A 19,234-nucleotide genomic window follows, 5' to 3' on the forward strand; every position below is an offset into this window, starting at 1 on the left:
AGATATGTGTGTGTGTGTTTATAAATATATATATATACACACATATAGATATATATTTGTGTGTGTGTTTATATATATATATATGTGTGTGTGTGTGTGTGTGTGTGTGTGTGTTATATATATACAACCACCATAAAATATTACAATCTCTCAATCGAGCGGTTGGTTTCTCCAAATTCATCTTCCACTTCATGGTTGTTTTAGAATGGACCTCAACAATTTAAATGCAATGTATAAGTCATATAACTTTAGGAGACAAATTAGTATAGGCCAACGTATTTGTAATTAAAAATTGAAATTTTTATCTTATATCCACACACATCCATCGATGAAATATTTACAAACGTGATGTAAAAAAATAAGCAAGTTTTGCGTTCATCACGCCATCGGTCAACCAAGAAAACTTGCAAGTGACTACAGTTGACCAATCCGATGGGGTTTGAAACTATGGTCAAATTGACTAAATTTTTAACCACACTCTTATTTTATTGTAATAATCACATCCAACGGTCAGTTTTCTCATTTTCTTTGAATTGCTATATGTTACTCTTTAGAGTGTATGATGTATAAATATAGATTTATAAAAAATTAGTGCCTTTAAAAATTTATTTATCAATAAATTAGTATCTATATATAAATAAAGAATTTTTTTTGGTACAATATAGAATTATAGATATGTTATCTTTGATTGTATTTGATCATTATCCAATGAATTTCCAAAGCTTGATTAAAAAAAAAATATTTGTGTCTTTAAATATTTATTTATACATAAAGCCTGCAAGGCCCGGCCCAAAAAAGCCCTCAAGGCCAAGCTCGGCCCGGCCCGAAAAAACCCGCTTTATATGGACGGGCTTGGATCCGTCTATTTTTAATAAAGCCCGGCCCGACCCGTTGACGACCCCTATTCAAGACCAGTTAGACCATACTGGTTAGATCAGCATCGGTTCATTCGCCGACCCAGTTGGTCCATCGGCTTCACCATTCCATACCTATGCGGTCCAGAGCCCGATCACTGTAAACTTAGTCTCCAGATTTTCGTCTCAGTGATGCCAACGTTTCTGTACAATGATTGCGTTTGAGTCTATCAGCTGCTATGGAGAATGGATGCATGCAAACTCAGATTTTGGTGAATTCTTACCGGCGTTTCCAGCCAATTTTTGGGATGATTGAGTTCGTCCAATGCAAGTTCACCTTCAAAAAGGGAGATTCTGACCTCTTCCCGAATTGCTGCTGTCAGCCAACTTCGACGGCCAGAAACTGCAAGTTTGAGCCTTTGTATCTGTACGACTTCTTCATGAAAGTTGTTCGAAATTGCGTCTTCTATACTTTCCTCGAAAATCATGATAATCCAACGGTTAATTCGTTCTCAATCAAGTTTCTACTCAGATTGGGTCATGTTTCTCCATCGACATTTGAGTTAATTTCATGAAGTTTACATCTCCATCTTGAGTTCACACAATTGATTTTACAATTGGTAAGTTTTTCCCCAATCTGTTGAATTCCATCTTTTCTAGTTAAATTATCATATAGAAACTCATATTCATTAAGTTTTGTGATACTTAAATTTGCATCTGTTATGACTCGGTCTTTCCCTTTATCTCATATCAAAACCTTGTTATGGCTTATTCATACTCAAAGTTCATTCATATCAGAACCGGTACCTGACCTTCTGGACTTTTACTTATCAAATCCATATGGCTCTTGACTGTGTTTATGCTGAGATTTTAGTTCAGAAATCTAGACATGTCAAGAATCCATCACCAATTGGTTTGATGTCAATCGGAGTCAAAATGAATGTTTGACAAATTTTCTAAATTGATAGAATGCAGCTGGAATTTTTAAGAAAAACTGAACAGTTCAGGCTGTTTGTATCCATCTTTTCCCTTACTTCTCGAACGCCAATTTTCTTGAAATTTTAGTATATTGTACCTTGATATGTCAGCTTTAGTTCTGGAAAGTTTCAAGTTTACTGCTGTTCAGATGAATTTCTAATAAATCTCCAAGCATCATCAGTTCCTACCTCAAACTCACTTGTATCTGCATTCGCCTTTTGAATTTTAAGGGCTATTTTAATTGATACTCAAAGGTGCAGACTTATATGGAGTCTTATATCGACTTATCTCATGTTTCGATAAGTTAGTACTACTTTGAAAAGGGTTGTTAAGTTGGAGATGAATTATAAAGACAGGTCAAGTGAATTGATGATTTATCCAACTTGGTAATAGGATGACGAAGCATGGAATCTGGTTGCACAAGCCAAAGGCAGAGGTATTGCTTGACCTGGAATAACATTCGAAGCACTTTGATTCGAGGTAGGGAGGCTTCACCCTAGTTAGTGCTCTTATGTTTCCTACATTGTTTTTATGGTTTGAAGTTGTTTTTAAGATTTAACACTTGAGTTCATGAGATGACTTGAGAGTGAGTGGGGCATAGCGACTTCCTTGGGTTTCGATCCCCTAAACCTCGAGAGGGGCTATACGGACGGGATAGCGTCTGACATCATTTGAGGTGTGACACTAGATTTAGGTGGTACGGCGTAAATGGACACTCTCGCTACTCTTCACCTGTTGTTAAAGATTTAAATCTTCGGTGAGGATGTAGTTCCGGTCATCAGGTTTGATTTTACCCGGGTACTCATTCGTTTTCATATGGTTTCACATTGGGAGTTCTTTATTTAATTTTATTATATTTTACTCAATTGGCGCCAATTACTATTTGGTTTTCAAACCTATCTAGGGCTGATGTTTGAGCAGCGAGGACGAAAGCTCACCCCTACTATAGTTGGTCTTGCAGGTACTGTGCACGAGGATTGAGGAGGATTTCGAGACTGAGCTGGGTGCTACATTTTTCTTTAACTATTTGGTATTTTTACCTACACATTTTATTCACCTCTACTGAATTGTTATTGTTTGATGGAGCAGGTTGAGTGTTATCTTGTTTTTGTCAATGTTTGCTGAGCTTCTTAATTTTGTATTCAAATGGTTTGAACCAAACTAGAATTTATTTTCAATGTTGTAAGTTGTTGATTCAGCTTTGTTTCACTTAAGTCGATATGTTTGGAAAACACTCAATTGTTTAGTTATAATGACATTGTAACAAGTAAGAATAAAGTTTTCAATTTCACCTTGCCTTAAACTCTACGTTTTCCGCCAACACTTGCCATTTCATTTCGTTTTTTTTTTTTAGTTAAATTGCCTTGCGTCTCTTTAGGACATGAGTTAAGCTTGCTTAGCTTATGCTTCTAAAGGTTCGCGGCACTGTAACATAACCAATTTGGAGAGGTGCAAATTGGGGCGTTACAGTTAGATTATCCTTTTGTTATGGGGCTAGATGGATTGGGTCTCTATGGCCCATAGTAGTAAGGATCCTGAAACTGAACATATGGAGGAGCTGTGTGCAGATGGTGGAACTGTAGGGTGATAGGAGCATAATTATGCGGCATCTATAACGTTAATCTCTATACTTTCTTTGTTAGTTTAGTGAATTTTCTAGTTATTTACTTTATTTATTTATTTTATAGGTATCTTGGAACAAAGAAAGAGAAAAGAAGCAAAAGATGAATTGAAAGGCAAAATCAGCAAATCTGCCTGTGCAGATCAGTCAACTTTGACAGATCACGGAGATCAGCTCAGAATGAACCAGATGTTGATCTTTATATTGGTGGAAAGAATCAGATGTCTCGTTTTCAAATCTTTTTACGGCTCATCAATATCATTTTTCTAGAGGACGTTATGACCGATTTACTACAAGAAGGTCAGGCTGCGCGTGAATCTGAGGTAGTTTCGAGGCCCAAATCACAACGGGAAGCCCGAGGCAGAGTTTGTCCTTCATATTCCCACTTGATATGGACAAATGGCGAGACATGAATTGTTAGAATAAGTCATCAAGTTCAAGAGCCAATAGGAAAACTCCACCTAAGCACTCTAACCCTAATTCTTTTAGGTTTTGGATTTCTTACACAACAAGAAAGATGAAGGCAATCTCTAAGCATATAAGAGGAGATCAAAATGCAGCAGCTTGCTCTCCCTCTCTCTCTTCCTCACTTACGTTATTTTTTATTTTGGATTCCAATTATGTTTAACTAAATTTCCAGTAGTTAAGGGGCAGTTGAAGCCCCTAGACATGATCCATAACATGATTTGAGATTCAATTTGTTTTCCAATTAATAAAGTTGATGTTTTGTTTACCGTTTTCTTATTGATGAATTCTATGTTTGTATGCTTTGGATGCCTACTTAGTATGCATGCTACGGTTCTAATACTTTGATTGTTTGATGTCTGGATCAATAGTTGGATTCCTCAAATTATCTAGAGAAGTAATTGGTAGTTTTCACTAGCAAGTAAACAAAACCCTAGGTTTAGCGAGGCGCTAAGTTATTTGCGATGCCTAGTGATTGCTCAAAATCTTTTCAAACTTAATGATCTCTGCATTTTTAATCTAATAAACGTACCTTTAGGTTGCATTGCTTGGGAATAGTCTAGGTGTAGAGCACTTCCTGCCTAGCATACAAAGTAAGAAAGGGTAATAGGTTGTGTTCAAGTGTACCGAGCCAACCTGAGCGTCTTCAACTAAGTTAATTGGTAGTAAATTAGACAAAGTGTGTTGTGTATGATTGTTGGGGGTGGATACTTCCTTCCTAGCTAGTTTCATCATCTTGATATCAACCATTCTAAAATCTGTTTCAGTTTCGTTTTACTTTATGTTCTCTGTTTTCCTTTATTTATTTAATATAGTAAAAAACATCAAAAAATTCCCAAATTTTGTACACTGGATGATTTTTATGTCTAGTACATTCTGGTAAATTTTCATATTTTTATGAGTTGTTTTGGTTACGTTTTTAGTTTGTTTTTTTTACTGCTGTTCAGTAGGAGCTGCGTCACGTTTTTGTGACTTTCGTTGGAGCATTTAGTTTAACTTAATCCTCTGTGGGAGACCCTTATTTCCCTACACTACAATCGATATATCTGCAAGAGAATAAGGAAAGTCAATAGCTTTGTTGAAGGATATCGACATAATGTGTGCCTCTACAAACTAGGGTTTAGAGTTGTAATAGGAATGCGTTCTAGGTATTCAATTGTAATCGGATTCTATTACCTTTTTGGGTACCTTGTAACTCCCTATTTAAAGGGCTCCTATTATCAATAATAGACACACAATTTCATTCTCCTACAACACGTTATCAGCACGAGTTTTAACCCTAGCTCAAAAGAAAAAACCTAAAAACTCTCTCTCTCACAAAAACCTGCCGCAACCCTCCTTGCCCACAAAAACCCTAGCTCGGCCTCCCCCCCTGCAGCAGCCCACCTCCTGCCGCAGCCTGCAGCCCTCCTGCTGCACACCCTCCTGCAGCCCCTGCTGCCAGCCCGCCTGCAACTCTTTAACCTCCTCCCTGCAGCCCGCGCTGCACACCAGCCCGCAGCCCAGCACTCCGCGCACCAACCTCACCCCATCCTCCTACCGCAGCCCCTGCTGCCCCAGCCATCTGCCGCACGACCTACAGCCATCTGCCGCACGACCTGCAGCATCCAGCGCACCCAGCCACCAGCGCCCACACCTGCGCCCCTGCCCAGTCCGCCTGCTTGCTACCTGCAGCCGCGCACGCTCTAGCCACCCACCTGCAGATTAGGAGGAGGAAGAACAGAGGAAAGAAAGAAGAGGAAGAACAGAGGAAAGAAAGAAGAAGAAGACCCGAAGGAAAAGAAAGAAAAAAGAAAAAAAAGAAGGGACCCGGTACAAAAAAAAGAAGAGGAAAGCCCAAAGAACAGACGGTCCAAAGAAAAGAAAAAAAAAACACGCCTGCTCCAACACGCGCGTGTCCTCAAGCCAAGAACAATCACGTAAGTTTTTATAATTAAGGTTGCTGCTTTCTTGTATTTAAATTCCTTTTATTTTTTTGCAAATATTGGAATATATGTTGCCAAATGGTTTTGAGTATTTAACAAAGCGGAATTGTGGGGATTCACGCTTAACGAACTAAGAGTGTTCGTATGAACTAAGAGTGTTCCTAATTAAACGAACTATGAGTGTTCATGTGAACTAAGAGCGTTCACAATGCTTGGACTAAGAGCGTCCGTAAGCATCAAATTGTGACCATATTAAAACACTATTGTTGGGTCTAATCCAAAAGAGATTCTTGGAAATTGATTTCTTGGTAGCATAGCTCGGAAATCTTATTATTTTAGTTTTCATGGAAGTTTAGCTCGGAAACTAATATATTTTCTCTTCTTATTTTCAGGATGTCGAATGAACCTAGACTCGACTTTCCCATGCTTGACTCAACAGGCTCGGAGTACCATAGCTGGGTAACCGATGTTGAGAACCATCTCACTTCAAAGGGAATATTGCCCATAATCCAGGCACCTAACCCGGATCTTGTGTTCATCCCAACACTTGCAAAACATGCTCAAGCAGTCATCTTGATGCGACGTCATATGGACAAAGCACTCAGATTGGAGTATATGTCGATCAAGGATGCAAGAGAACTATGGGTAGTGCTAGAAGAGCGCTTTGGCAATGTCCAAGATTCCCTCCTCCCTGACTTGAAGGTTCAATGGAACAATCTGTGCTTTGCTGACTTCAAGTCTGTTGCTGAATATAATTCAGAAGCTCTTCGCATACAATCCATGTTGAGATTTTGTGGAAAACCTATCACAGAGCAAGAGCTAATTGAGAAGACTCTCTCCACCTTCCCCGTTTCAGCCATTGTGATATCAAAGCAATATCGTACTGAAGTCAATGCTGGACGGATCACAAGGTTTCATCTGCTTATCAATATCATATCTGTAGCTGAGAAACATGATAACATACTCGTGAGGAATTATAATTCAAGGCCCATTGGAACTAAGAACGTTCATGAGGCGAATTATAATGCACCCAAAGGAGGGCGCAAGGAGCGGAACCCTAGGAATAAGGGATATGAGGGACGTATGGGTCCATATAACCGCCCTAATCAGGAAGGAAACCGCAAGTTTGGAGCGGATACACGTGGTGGCAATGCCACACGTGGGAGAGGGGGTCGTGGCAACCCTAGCCGTGGTGGTAGAGCCATAGCTCATGGTGGTGGCGCCAACCCTCCTAGGGAACGACCACAACGTGCACCTCAATTAAGGGGAGGTAACCACAATGACATGTGTCATCGATGTGGGTCAAGTGAGCATTGGTTCAAGCAATGCAAGGCAAGCGAGCAACTAGCTTCAAGATACAGGGCATACCCCACCTGAGGGAGCAAGAAGTGTACCTTGCAGAAGAAGGAGAAGAAGATGGTGGAGATGTCAACCTCACCATAGAGGACTTCAAAGCTGAAGATGAAGTGCACAAGGATGCTGCAGACTTTGATTAGAATAGTCCCTTTTATTTTCCAAGAGTTTTTGTAATGGCATAAGCCTTAGTCAATAAATGACAATTGTATCAACTCTTTCTTATGTGGCGCACCCAATAAAATATGATGTCTAGGAAAGTCATTGAGATAATTGGTACTTAAGCGAGCCTCGCTCCACCAACATCTCTCTACTTTCCTGGTCATATTTGATTGGAGTTACCAAACGGATAGAGTGACTACAATGTGTCTCAGTTTGATTTTCTTTATTTTGGATTAGACTTTTTGGAACCTTTGATGTAATCATTGGCTATTTTTATTAATAAAGTATCGTATTATTATTCAATGTCATGGACATGTTCTTAATTTCGAACTTTATTATTTTTCAGTATGTTTCTTGGAGAGTTGGAATGCCTTGTTGATAGTGGCACCACACATACTATATTGCGACATAGGCAACTATTTCTATGGATAACGCCTAGTCGATCTTCTGTGACTACGATGGCTGAACCATCACAATTGATTCATGGTCGAGGACCAGCTCAATTTATGTTGCCAAATGGCACAAGTATTAATGTCACTGAAGCTCTATATGCTCCTAGGGCTAGAAGAACCCTATTGAGTTTTAAAGATATAAGAGCCAATGGTTTTCATGTGGAAACACATTGTGAGAATGGACAAGAGTTCCTTTGCATCACCTCTAATGACTACGAACATAAATGAGTATTAGAGAGACTTATGTGTCGCTCTAGTGGGTTGTATGCAACCAGTATTCGAGTCGTTGAATCTAACCATGTCATGAGAGATGACTTATGGGATTCTGACACATATAGGCTTTGGCACGATCGTCTGGGACACCCAGGTCGTGATATGATGATCCGTATACTAAAGACTTCACACGGACATCCATTTTTCAAAACGAAAAGAAGTCAAAACCATAATTTGGTCCAAGGTAGAGCCAAAACCGCCTACCCCCTGCGGCCCAACAGTGGCATTGACACCACTAATGCCTCCTTGGTTCCTTTTTCGACTTCTAAAGTCAATTGTGACTTCGTGGTACAACCAAATTCTTCCTTGGTTGCTTCCAAAGCCCATCTTTCGTTTTGCAAAGCCTGCTCATTAGCAAAATTAGGATCTAAACCATCCTATGCAAAGGACACCAAAGAAAATATACCATTCTTACAAAGAATCCAAGGTGATATTTATGGACCTATCCAACCAACTTGCGGACCATTTAGATATTTTATGGTGTTGGTTGATGCATCGACACGCTGGTCACATGTCATGCTTTTGTCCACACGAAATGCTGCATTTGCTAAACTCCTAGCACAAATCATTAAGTTAAGGGCTCACCATCCTGATCATCCCATTAAGTCAATTCGTCTTGACAATGCTGGAGAGTTTACATCAAAAACTTTTGATGACTATTGCATGTCCATTGGGATTGAGGTTGAACACCCTGTTCCTCACGTTCACACCCAAAATGGTCTAGCAGAAGCTGCCATTAAAAGACTTCAAATGGTTGCTAGAGCATTGGTTATGCGCACCAATCTCCCTGTTTCTGCTTGGGGATATGCAATATTGCATGCAGCTGTGCTTATTCGTCTGAGGCCTACTGCCACTCAACCCTTTTCTGCGTCCCAGTTGGTTATTGGATATGAGCCTAACGTCTCACACTTACGCATATTTGGGTGTGCAGTTTATGTGCCAATTGCGCCGCCACAGAGCACCAAAATGGGTCCTCAAAGACGCTTAGGCATTTATGTTGGGTATGACTCTCCAACTATTATCCGCTACTTAGAACTCTTGACAGGCGATCTATTTACCGCTAGATTTGCGGATTGTCACTTTGATGAGACAGTCTTCCCGTCGTTAGGGGGAGATAAGAACAATAATGTTCAACAGGAACGACAGGAATTGTCGTGGTCTGTCCCCACTTTGTCTCATCTTGATCCCCGAACTGCACAGTCTGAAATTGAAGTGCGGAGAATTCTCGATCTTCAGAATGTAGCAGACTCTATGCCTGACGCGTTTTCTGATATCGCTAAAGTGACAAGATCACATATACCTGCTGCAAACGTGCCTGCAAGGATTGATGTCCCTAAAAATCATGGACATGGCGCCACCCCTAGGGGTATTGGGCATGGCGCCGCCACCACTAATAGTGATGGTAATGTGGCTCAGGCCGGGCTCCCAGCAAGGAAACGCGGGAGGCCCAAAGGTTCAATGGATTCTCGCCCAAGAAAGAAAGCGGGTTTGGCACAAAGAGATCCATTAATCATCGACACAAATAACTCGTCTCATGAAGATATTCCGGATTATGGTTATGTCCAAGAGACATCATTGGGGGATGCTCCAATGGTAGAACCAATTCCAGGGAATAGGGAGATCTCCATGAATTACACTAGTGTACATGAGACGTTGAATCGAGATTCTATTGTCCTTGATGATGTATTTGCATACTCTATCGCTCAAGGAATTATAGAACACGATGATATCGAACCTCGCTCCGTTGAAGAATGTCAACGAAGAGCAGATTGGCCTAAATGGAAAGATGCGATCCAGGTTGAATTGGATTCACTAACAAAGAGACAGGTATTTGGGCCTATAACGCTGACACCCCCAAATATAAAGCCTGTTGGCCATAGATGGGTCTTTGTTAGAAAGCGTAATGAGAAAAATGAGGTTGTTAGATACAAAGCCCACCTTGTGGCGCAAGGTTTCTCACAACGCCCTGGAATCGACTACGAGGAGACATATTCTCCCGTAATGGACGTTATAACGTTCCGCTACCTTGTCAGTTTGGTAGTTTCCGAAAAACTTGACATGCAGCTTATGGATGTGGTTACTGCATATCTCTATGGGGATCTAGATTCAGAGATATATATGAAGGTTCCAGATGGACTTCAATTACCCAAATCAAGTGGCTCTAAACCACGGAGCGCGTTTTCAATAAGATTGAGACGCTCACTATATGGATTGAAACAATCCGGACGGATGTGGTATAACCGTCTAAGTGACTACTTGATTGGGAAGGGATATGTCAACAATGAAATATGCCCATGCATGTTTATAAAAAGGACAAGTTCCGGATTTGCAATTGTAGCAGTTTATGTCGACGACATGAACCTAATTGGAACTCTAGATGAGTTAAAGGAAACTGCTCAATACTTGAAATTCGAATTTGAGATGAAAGATCTTGGGAAAACACGGTTTTGTCTCGGACTAGAGCTCGAGCACCGTAGTGATGGGATTATGATCCATCAGTCAGCATATACTCAAAAATTACTAAGGCACTTTGACGAAGATAAAGCAAAGCCTGTGAGTACTCCCATGATCGGCCGTAGTCTTGAGCCCGGAAAAGATCCATTTCGTCCAAGGGATGAGGACGAAAACTTATTAGAGGCTGAAGTGCCCTATCTAAGTTCAATAGGCACATTATTGTACTTAGCTCAATGCACAAGACCGGATATCTCATTTGCAGTGAACTTGTTAGCTCGACACAGTTCTGCGCCAACACGCCGCCATTGGATTGGTGTAAAGACAATCCTTCGATACTTGAGAGGTACGATTGATATGGGCTTGTTCTATCCCTACAGAGAGAAAAGAAATAACGGAAGTGTGGGATCGGACTCCACAAGGCAAAACGCCACCTTCCGTGCTCCTCCTCTCCTCCATCAAAATGACAACGATGTCTTGATGGGTTTTGCTGATGCAGGGTATCTCTCTGACCCTCACAAAGGTCGCTCCCAAACGGGTTATGTCTTTACCATGGGAAGCACTGCGATATCTTGGAGGTCTACAAAACAAACCCTTGTTGCTACTTCCTCAAATCATGCAGAGATTATTGCTCTACATGAAGCTGTGCGAGAATGCATATGGCTAAGGTCTATAGTTAGACATATTCGAGGAACTTGTGGTTTGAAGTCTACCACAGATGAACCTACATGCATTTATGAGGATAATGCAGCTTGTATTGAACAAATGAAATTAGGTTTCATCAAGGGCGACAACACCAAGCATATATCGCCTAAGTTCTTTTACAATCAGCAACAACAGACACTTCTAAATATTGAAGTGAACCAAATCCGATCTGAGGATAATGTAGCGGACTTATTTACTAAGTCGTTACCAAAATCCACCTTCGAGAAACATGTGAAGAGCATCGGATTAAGGAAGTTATCCGAACTCCCATGATTGTAGCAATCAGGGGGAGATATGGACATCAGGGGGAGGTATGATGTCTACATGTTAGATCTCGAAGAGTGAAGGACGTGTTGTGCTCCTTTTGTCCTTCGACCAGGGTTATTTTTGTCCCACAGGGTTTTTGTTACCTGGCAAGGTTTTTAACGAGGCAACAATCAAAGCGTCATCACCAAGTTTGAGCGGCACAAGGGGGAGTGTTGAAGGATATCGACATAATGTGTGCCTCTACAAACTAGGGTTTAGAGTTGTAATAGGAATGTGTTATAGGTATTCAATTGTAATCGGATTCTATTACCTTTTTGGGTACCTTGTAACTCCCTATTTAAAGGGCTCCTATTATCAATAATAGACACACAATTCCATTCTCCTACAACAAGCTTTTAATTGAGCTATCATAGGGGATGCAGGTGCAGCATTCTCAACTAGCAATGTTTAATTTTCCTTTGGGTTGCAAGATCTAGTTGCTCAATTGTCACATTTATTTTATTTGCTTCTGAGTTTCTAGGTTTTGTTAGACTAAAGGTGCTTGATTTTTCTTAAAACGTGGGTGTACCCGGGACTGCGAGGCTCTGTTTTCTTAGAATAGGTCCTGAAGGATGGCTCTTTCTGTCGGCCCCTCTAGAGTGTGTCGTTTCTGGTACTGCTTGCTGAAATATAAATTTGACTGACCTCATTCGATTAAAAAAAGAGTAGAAACTCTTCAGTTTTTCTTTTTCTGATAAAAATTTCATTTAATTGAAAATGAACAACTTTCAATGCAACAATTATTACCACCTTATTTTTGTCACCAATTTAAAAATAGGCATTACCTCCATGATTTCTTTAGAGTAAATTCCTTATATGGTACATGAGGTATGGCCAATTAGACAATTTGGTACCTAGTCTTCAAAGATGTCAATTTGATACGTGAACTTAGGTTTCGTTTGACCTTTTGATACTTCTATTAATTTTTCAGTTAAATGTAAGGATAAAATTAATATTTAGAATCTATTTATAAAAATAATATAAAAAACATGAGTTTTGTGGGTTGATGACCATCAGCCCTGGGTGTTCATCATTTTCTGGGTCTTTTGGGAGCAAATGAACATGAATTAATGCTTTTAGGTTATGTTGAAGATGACATAATTGAATTTTTAGTCATTGTGATTTGAACACCCACGAGACTACTTTAAGTGAATCAAACATAACTCGGTGGAGACGTGGAGTAGTTTCATGGGTGTTCAAATCACGACGACTAGATTTCTTAAACATAAAATTCGATTATTTTATCTTCAACATAACCCAAAAACATTAATTCATACTCATAAAATGATGAAGAACAACCATCAACCCACAAAACTCATGTTTTTTTATTTTGTTTTTATACATATATTCTAAATGTCAATTTAATTTATCATTACATTTAACTGAAAAATTAACAGATTTACTACCAAAAGGTCAAATGGAGCCGAAGTTAAGGTATCAAATTGTCATCTTTTGATGAAGACTAGGTACCAAAGTGTCCAGTTGGTCATACATCAGGTACCATATAAGGAATTTACCTTTGTTTTTTGCCAACACCTAAAAGCCTAGGTTAAAGGTTAAAGCCTAGCGCAATGCTAATATACAAACCAAGTTTTTCGTCATCATCTTCATCTTTATCAAGAAAAGCTTGTTTAGTAGGTGTCTCATCACAGTCCTTGCTTAAGAGAGGAAAACCATAAAGTGATGGATTTCCCTCGTAAAGGCTAGGAGTTTGGAGCCTAAAGAAATTCTTCCGAAGAGATTGTTATGATTTGATTGAGGAAAATATGTTATAGATGAAAAACTTTGGGAAAGCTTTCTGACTTGATGCATAAACTCTTCTCAAGCGTACGAATCGTGTCAAGTAAGAGAAGTATTTGGACCTTAGTTTATCGTACCTCGGGGATTAGGTGTTGGACCTAACCAAGATAATTGGCGGTAGGATACTAAAAGCACACAAGAAAAATAAAAAGTAAAATAAAAACTATAAACAATCAAGGCACCAAGCCTTGGCAATGCTCGGCTTAGCTCACACCAAGCCTATTCAAAGCCACTAACTTGTAGCCTCAAGATGGGTATACACAAATGAGTCGATGGATTTAATGTTTGAGAGTGGATTTGAACTTAACAAAAAGTAATAAAATGGAAAGCAATTAATAAAAATGCAAGGAAATTAAACTAGAAAAGTGTAAACAATATAATGAGAATGTCGGGTGCTAGGGAGGTTCCTTCACCCAAATCTCATGTGTCGGAAACTAATCTAATGTAGATGCAAATTTCCTACTTTGGCGGTAGTCGTATCCAAGGCGGTTCAAGGCTCAAGGACCGAAATTCCCTTTCATGGTATTCCTACTCCGGTTCAAGGGTCGTAGGAACTCACTTGGCATGAATTAGAGCCGGTTCAAGGGTCTCTAATTCACATCAAGAGGCCTAAAGATCGAGGAATTAGACTACTAAGCTACCCGCCCTCGCATTCACGCAACGGGTGTAAATCACCATGCTTATAACCCCTCGAATACGAAATTGAAGGTTTCTAGCTTAGGAATTAGAGGGGGTCAAGCCTCTAACTCCATCCTAGACATGCTCAAAATACACACCCTAGAGTTGACTAGGCTCCTAGACATGCATTTTAACCCAACAAAAATAGATATAAGCATTCATCATATGAAAATTGCATCATTACATTAAAATAAGCATCTTTTACACAAGATTTGGACTAGGGCACACAACCCTAGCCCCCAACAACAAAACTACTCACTACCCATCATTAAACAAACATCAATATACATAATTTAAAGAGGAACAAAGTGAAGAGAAGTAGGAGTAACAAGAACAAGCCACAAATTGCTATAAAGCAACTATGGCTAGCCTTGATTTATGGCTTCCCACTTTTACCCAAATTTAATGGTGATGAATTTCTTGATGCTTGGGCTCCCCCTTTGAAATTTGTGGAATTGATGAGAAGATGGAATCTTAGTGAGGTAGATCTTGGTGAGGTGAATTTTGGTGAGGAGGTGTGAATCTTGGTGAGGTAGATCTTGGTGAGGAGAGGAAATTGGTGAGGGAAGAAAAAGATGAGAAGAATTGGAGGTGGGTGGTTTCGGTGTTAGAGAGAAGAAGGAAGGCTGAAATAGGGTTGGTAAGAGAGAGGGTCTGATGAGATTTTGGTGTGCGGCAGAATTGTCTTCTCCCTTTTCTGTGTGGTATTGTATATTAGGTGCTGGGTGGCTATTCTGATTGCCAAGAGAGGAAGAGATGGATAAGAGCAAGTGCACCGGTGCTCTTTTGCCCGGGCACCACCTCAGCAATCCTTGATTTTGACTGGGCAAGCTCATTTTTTCCCCTCCACCGGGCCTGTTTTGCCTGGGCAGCATTTGGCTTTGTTTGACCAAGGGCAAGAAAAAGGGCAAAGCCCTGACTAATTTCTTGACCAGTCGAAGGAGAAGCCCAGCTGCCACGTTGGAAGGGGAGAGAACATGGCTGACGTCACAGCAGCGGCCGGACGATTTGCTCCGCCTGGGTTGCTTCGATCTCGGCCTGGGGGCAGCGTCTGGGCGGTTTGACGCCACAGAGGGGCCGGAAGAGGTGAGGCGACCTCGGGGGAGCCGGGTCCGTGGCCGGAGGACGCCGGAGGACAGAGAAAAATCCGGGTCTGGTCGGACGAAACCCGCCAGGTCTGGTGCAGCTGCGAGAGAGAGAACCGGAGGGGGGGAAAAATGAAAAAATGAAAAATTTTCGTCCTTTGAAACAAAACAGAATTTTTTTTTTTTGCTATTTATAGAAAATTTTCAGATTTCAAAAATTCATAATAAATTCATACGAACTCCGAATATTGCGTTCCATATATGCACGAGATCGTATCGACGATCTCTATAACTTTCATGAAGGAAGTTTTCCCAAATTATGTATGTGTAAAAATTCGATTTTCGAGACCCCCTAAAATTATATAATAATGAACAGTGTTAACCGGGTAAGAAAAACAACGGGTGTAAACCCATGTCCAGTGGCAGTAAATAGTAACTTGACTGGTCGAATTCTTGACTTCTCGACTTTGCCTTTTCTTGACTACGGGTGCACTTGCTCTAAGGCAATGTGTGGTGTGGTCTCGGTGTTGTCTCTGAAGAAAGAAGAATCAGCTGCCACGTGTCACATGATGGATGGTGGATGATTGATCATGTGCAACCAGAAAGAAAAAAGAATGAGAAGGTAGGGGCTGCACGTGCTTGCCAATAATCATGCTTAATTAACATTGTGCTACTACCCTTGATCAATTAAGTAATTAACCACTTGATTAATTATCTTAATTAATCAAACTTCATTTCTTTCTATTTTTTTTTCTCCTCTTCTCAATGTACTTCGGCACATATTTTTGGAGGCAATGAGATCACTTTTTCATTGGCATTGACTACGGTTGACCGGTATTGACCTCATCGTCTTTTTGTCGAACACTCCAATCTTCACCATTTTCGCCTCATTCTATCTCGTTTCCGCAACTCCGTTTATTTTCTACAATAAAAATAAAAATAGATTAATTAGATAATAATTACTTTAGAGATTAGAGATTAGCTTAATTCTAGTGTTTAGAACGTAATTACGCGCATAAAAATGCGTGTAATCACTTTCCACAAAGGTGGTTGAGTTCTAGATCCAGAGTTTCGAGCCACTGTAAGTATCCAATCTTTAAGGAGATATTTCCCGACAAAATGATTCCTTGAAAATTTCAGGTATCCAATGCAAAGAGGCTCACCTTCAAAACTGTTGGACTACATATCAATGCTCTTTACCAACCCAAGAGTCATTTCATATTGTAGTAGTATGTCTTTTGTCACCATTTTTGTTGTTCATACTCAGGTACAAGACTCAGGTACAAGTCATAAGTATTGAAACTAATATTTGTAAATATTCACGACATTTTTGTTTCCACGTACCTGCCCTTCTTTTATAGGACATGCAATTTGTCTTCCCTGTTTGATATTGTATCAGTTTTGGATATATTGAGCTGTATATACAATACTCGATCTGATGTATGATATATGAGCCAACAACAAGTTCAGTCGTTTCATTATCGATTTGTTGTGAGTCATAGATATTTTAGGATTAATACTATTCCTAAAATTATACTAAGTGTATAGAATTTGGGATTGTAATTGTGCTTTGATTACTTTCCTTGTTAGTCTAAAATTAGGGTTGTATAAATTTGTATAAATATGCCTCTGAATAGAAAAAAAAGTGTGTGCGTGTATTCATCCTCTAAAGCTTCTTATTTCTCCAGTATCTCTTAGTTTCAACTTGGTATCAGAGTCAAGAATCCGATCTCGGATTTTTGGTCTTGGGTTATTGTTCGTGGCTTCCATAGCATCAAGAGAGAAGATTGTTGCAGTTCAAGTATCATGGGTGGAGAAGAAAGTTTCAAGCAGTTTGTGACTTCTGATGTGCAGAAGGTGGAGGTACCTGTGAATCAAGAATCCTCAGGAGGGGGATTTGGGGGTGCCAAGCTGAATGGCACAAATTATCGAACTTGGAGGAAGATGATGACTGCTCATCTTTGCGGTCTGGACAAGATAGGATATGTGAATGGATTGATTAAGACACCGAATGAAGAAAATGTAGGATATGCAAAGTGGGAAACTCACAATGGTGCCGTGATGTCTGTGCTCTACAAGGCCATGACGGATGAGGTAGTACAATTAATTATTGGGTGTGAAACTGCAACAGAAATTTGGAGCACCTTGAAGCAATTGTATCTGAATGACTCAGATTTTGCTCAAATACACGAGTTCCATACCAAGGCATTCATGATGACTCAGGATGGGCGGCCTGTGGCAGTATACTATGCTGCCCTCAAAGGCTTATGGTTGGAAATTGATCAAAGGCGCCTTAACAAGATGAAGAATGCTGATGACATCAAGTTACATAATGAAGAGAAGGATTTAATGAGGCTGCATATCTTCCTTCATGGTCTTGATGACAAGCATGCTAATGCAAAGGGTGAGTTGCTCAGACGTGCAACCCCACCTACCCTTGAGGATGCCTTTGCATACATACGCAAAGATGAGACTCAACTTGATAGCACCAAAGCAATCCATTCGGAACTATCGAGTCTTACTGTCCAAACCAAGCCTTCATCGTCAAGTATGTACCACCACCTCAACAACTTCAACCACAATCAAGTTCTCAAGGAGGAACACGGCCGTATTGTACTTTCTGCAAGAATTATGCGCATTGGAGGACTAAGTGTCATCGATTGAATGGGTATCCGAATCAACACAATACTTGGAGTAAATCAGTACCTAAGCAACAGGGCCGTACCAAAGAAATATGAACCTAGTCTTAAAGCTAAGTCTAGGTACCCGGTTGCCAATTATGTATCTACACATAGGTTGTCCAAGTCATATGAGTCGTTTGTGCATCAGATTTCCTCTGTATCTATTCCTAACAAAGTGCAGGATGCTCTAAGAGATCCGAAGTGGTCAAAAGCAATGGAAGAAGAGATGGAAGCTCTACAGAAGAATAACACTTGGGAATTGATGGTGTTACCGAAAGGGAAAAGACCAGTTGAATGTAAATGGGTCTACACAATTAAACATGATTCAGATGGCTCTGTTAGTAGATATAAGGCGAGATTGGTAGCAAAAGGGTTTACACAAACGTATGGTGTAGATTATGATGAGACTTTTGCACCCGTAGCCAAGATTAATACTATCAGAGTGCTTCTCTCTTTGGCGGCTAATCTGGATTGGCCTCTCAAGCATCTTGATGTAAAAAATGCTTTTCTACATGGAGATTTGGCTGAAGAAGTGTATATGAGTCTACCTCCCGGATATGAGACTGCCGATAAAACAGATGTTGTGTGTAGATTGAAGAAGTCACTCTATGGTCTGAAACAATCTCCCCGTGCATGGTTTGGGCGCTTTACACAGGCAATGAAGCGGTTTAGGTACAAACAAAGCAACTCGGATCATACTCTCTTCCTTAAACATCAGAAGGGTAAAGTGACGGCGTTAATCATCTATGTTGATGATATGGTGATCACAGGTGATGATCGAGAGGAAATTAGGAGGTTGCAGCAGCAGTTAGCTTCAGAGTTTGAGATGAAAGGCCTTGGTGACTTAAGGTACTTCCTAGGGATAGAGGTAGCCAGGGGGAGTAGTAGCATCTTCTTGTGCCAAAGAAAATATGTTCTAGACTTACTGTCAGAAACGGGCATGTTAGATTGTAGGCCGACTGATACACCAATTGAACAGAATCACCGGTTAGCGGAGCATCCTGATCAAGTCCCGACTGATAGGGCGAGGTATCAAAGGTTAGTTGGCAGGTTAATTTATTTAGGTCACACTAGACCTGATTTGGCATATGCAGTGAGTATAGTGAGCCAGTTCATGCATAACCCGAGTGAAGACCATATGGATGCAGTTATGCGAATCCTGCGATATCTAAAGAAAGCGCCTGGGAAGGGCCTTATGTTCTCAAAACATCACTGCCTGGAGGTGAGTGGTTATACGGATGCTGATTGGGCTGGCTATATTACAGATAGGAGATCGACCTCGGGTTACTTTACATTTGTTGGAGGGAACCTTGTCACTTGGAAGAGTAAAAAACAAAAGGTGGTGGCAAGGTCGAGTGCAGAAGCTGAGTATAGAGGTATGGCACATGGCGTATGTGAGTTGTTATGGTTACGTAATTTATTGCGTGATTTGGGGTTCAAGCCAA

The 19,234-nt window shown here is 40.4% G+C and overlaps 1 long non-coding RNA gene across 1 annotated transcript; it reads left to right on the plus strand.

Annotated features, from left to right (window-relative positions):
- Window positions 1–962: 962 nt before the first annotated feature.
- Window positions 963–4,087, plus strand: LOC133728448 (uncharacterized). Its single transcript, XR_009855855.1, has 4 exons — window positions 963–1,474; window positions 2,226–2,312; window positions 2,782–2,862; window positions 3,521–4,087. It is a non-coding gene; the product is annotated as an uncharacterized LOC133728448 (long non-coding RNA).
- Window positions 4,088–19,234: the final 15,147 nt, after the last annotated feature.

This window comes from Rosa rugosa, chromosome 2 (genome assembly GCF_958449725.1).
Source record: "Rosa rugosa chromosome 2, drRosRugo1.1, whole genome shotgun sequence".
NCBI lineage: Eukaryota > Viridiplantae > Streptophyta > Magnoliopsida > Rosales > Rosaceae > Rosa > Rosa rugosa.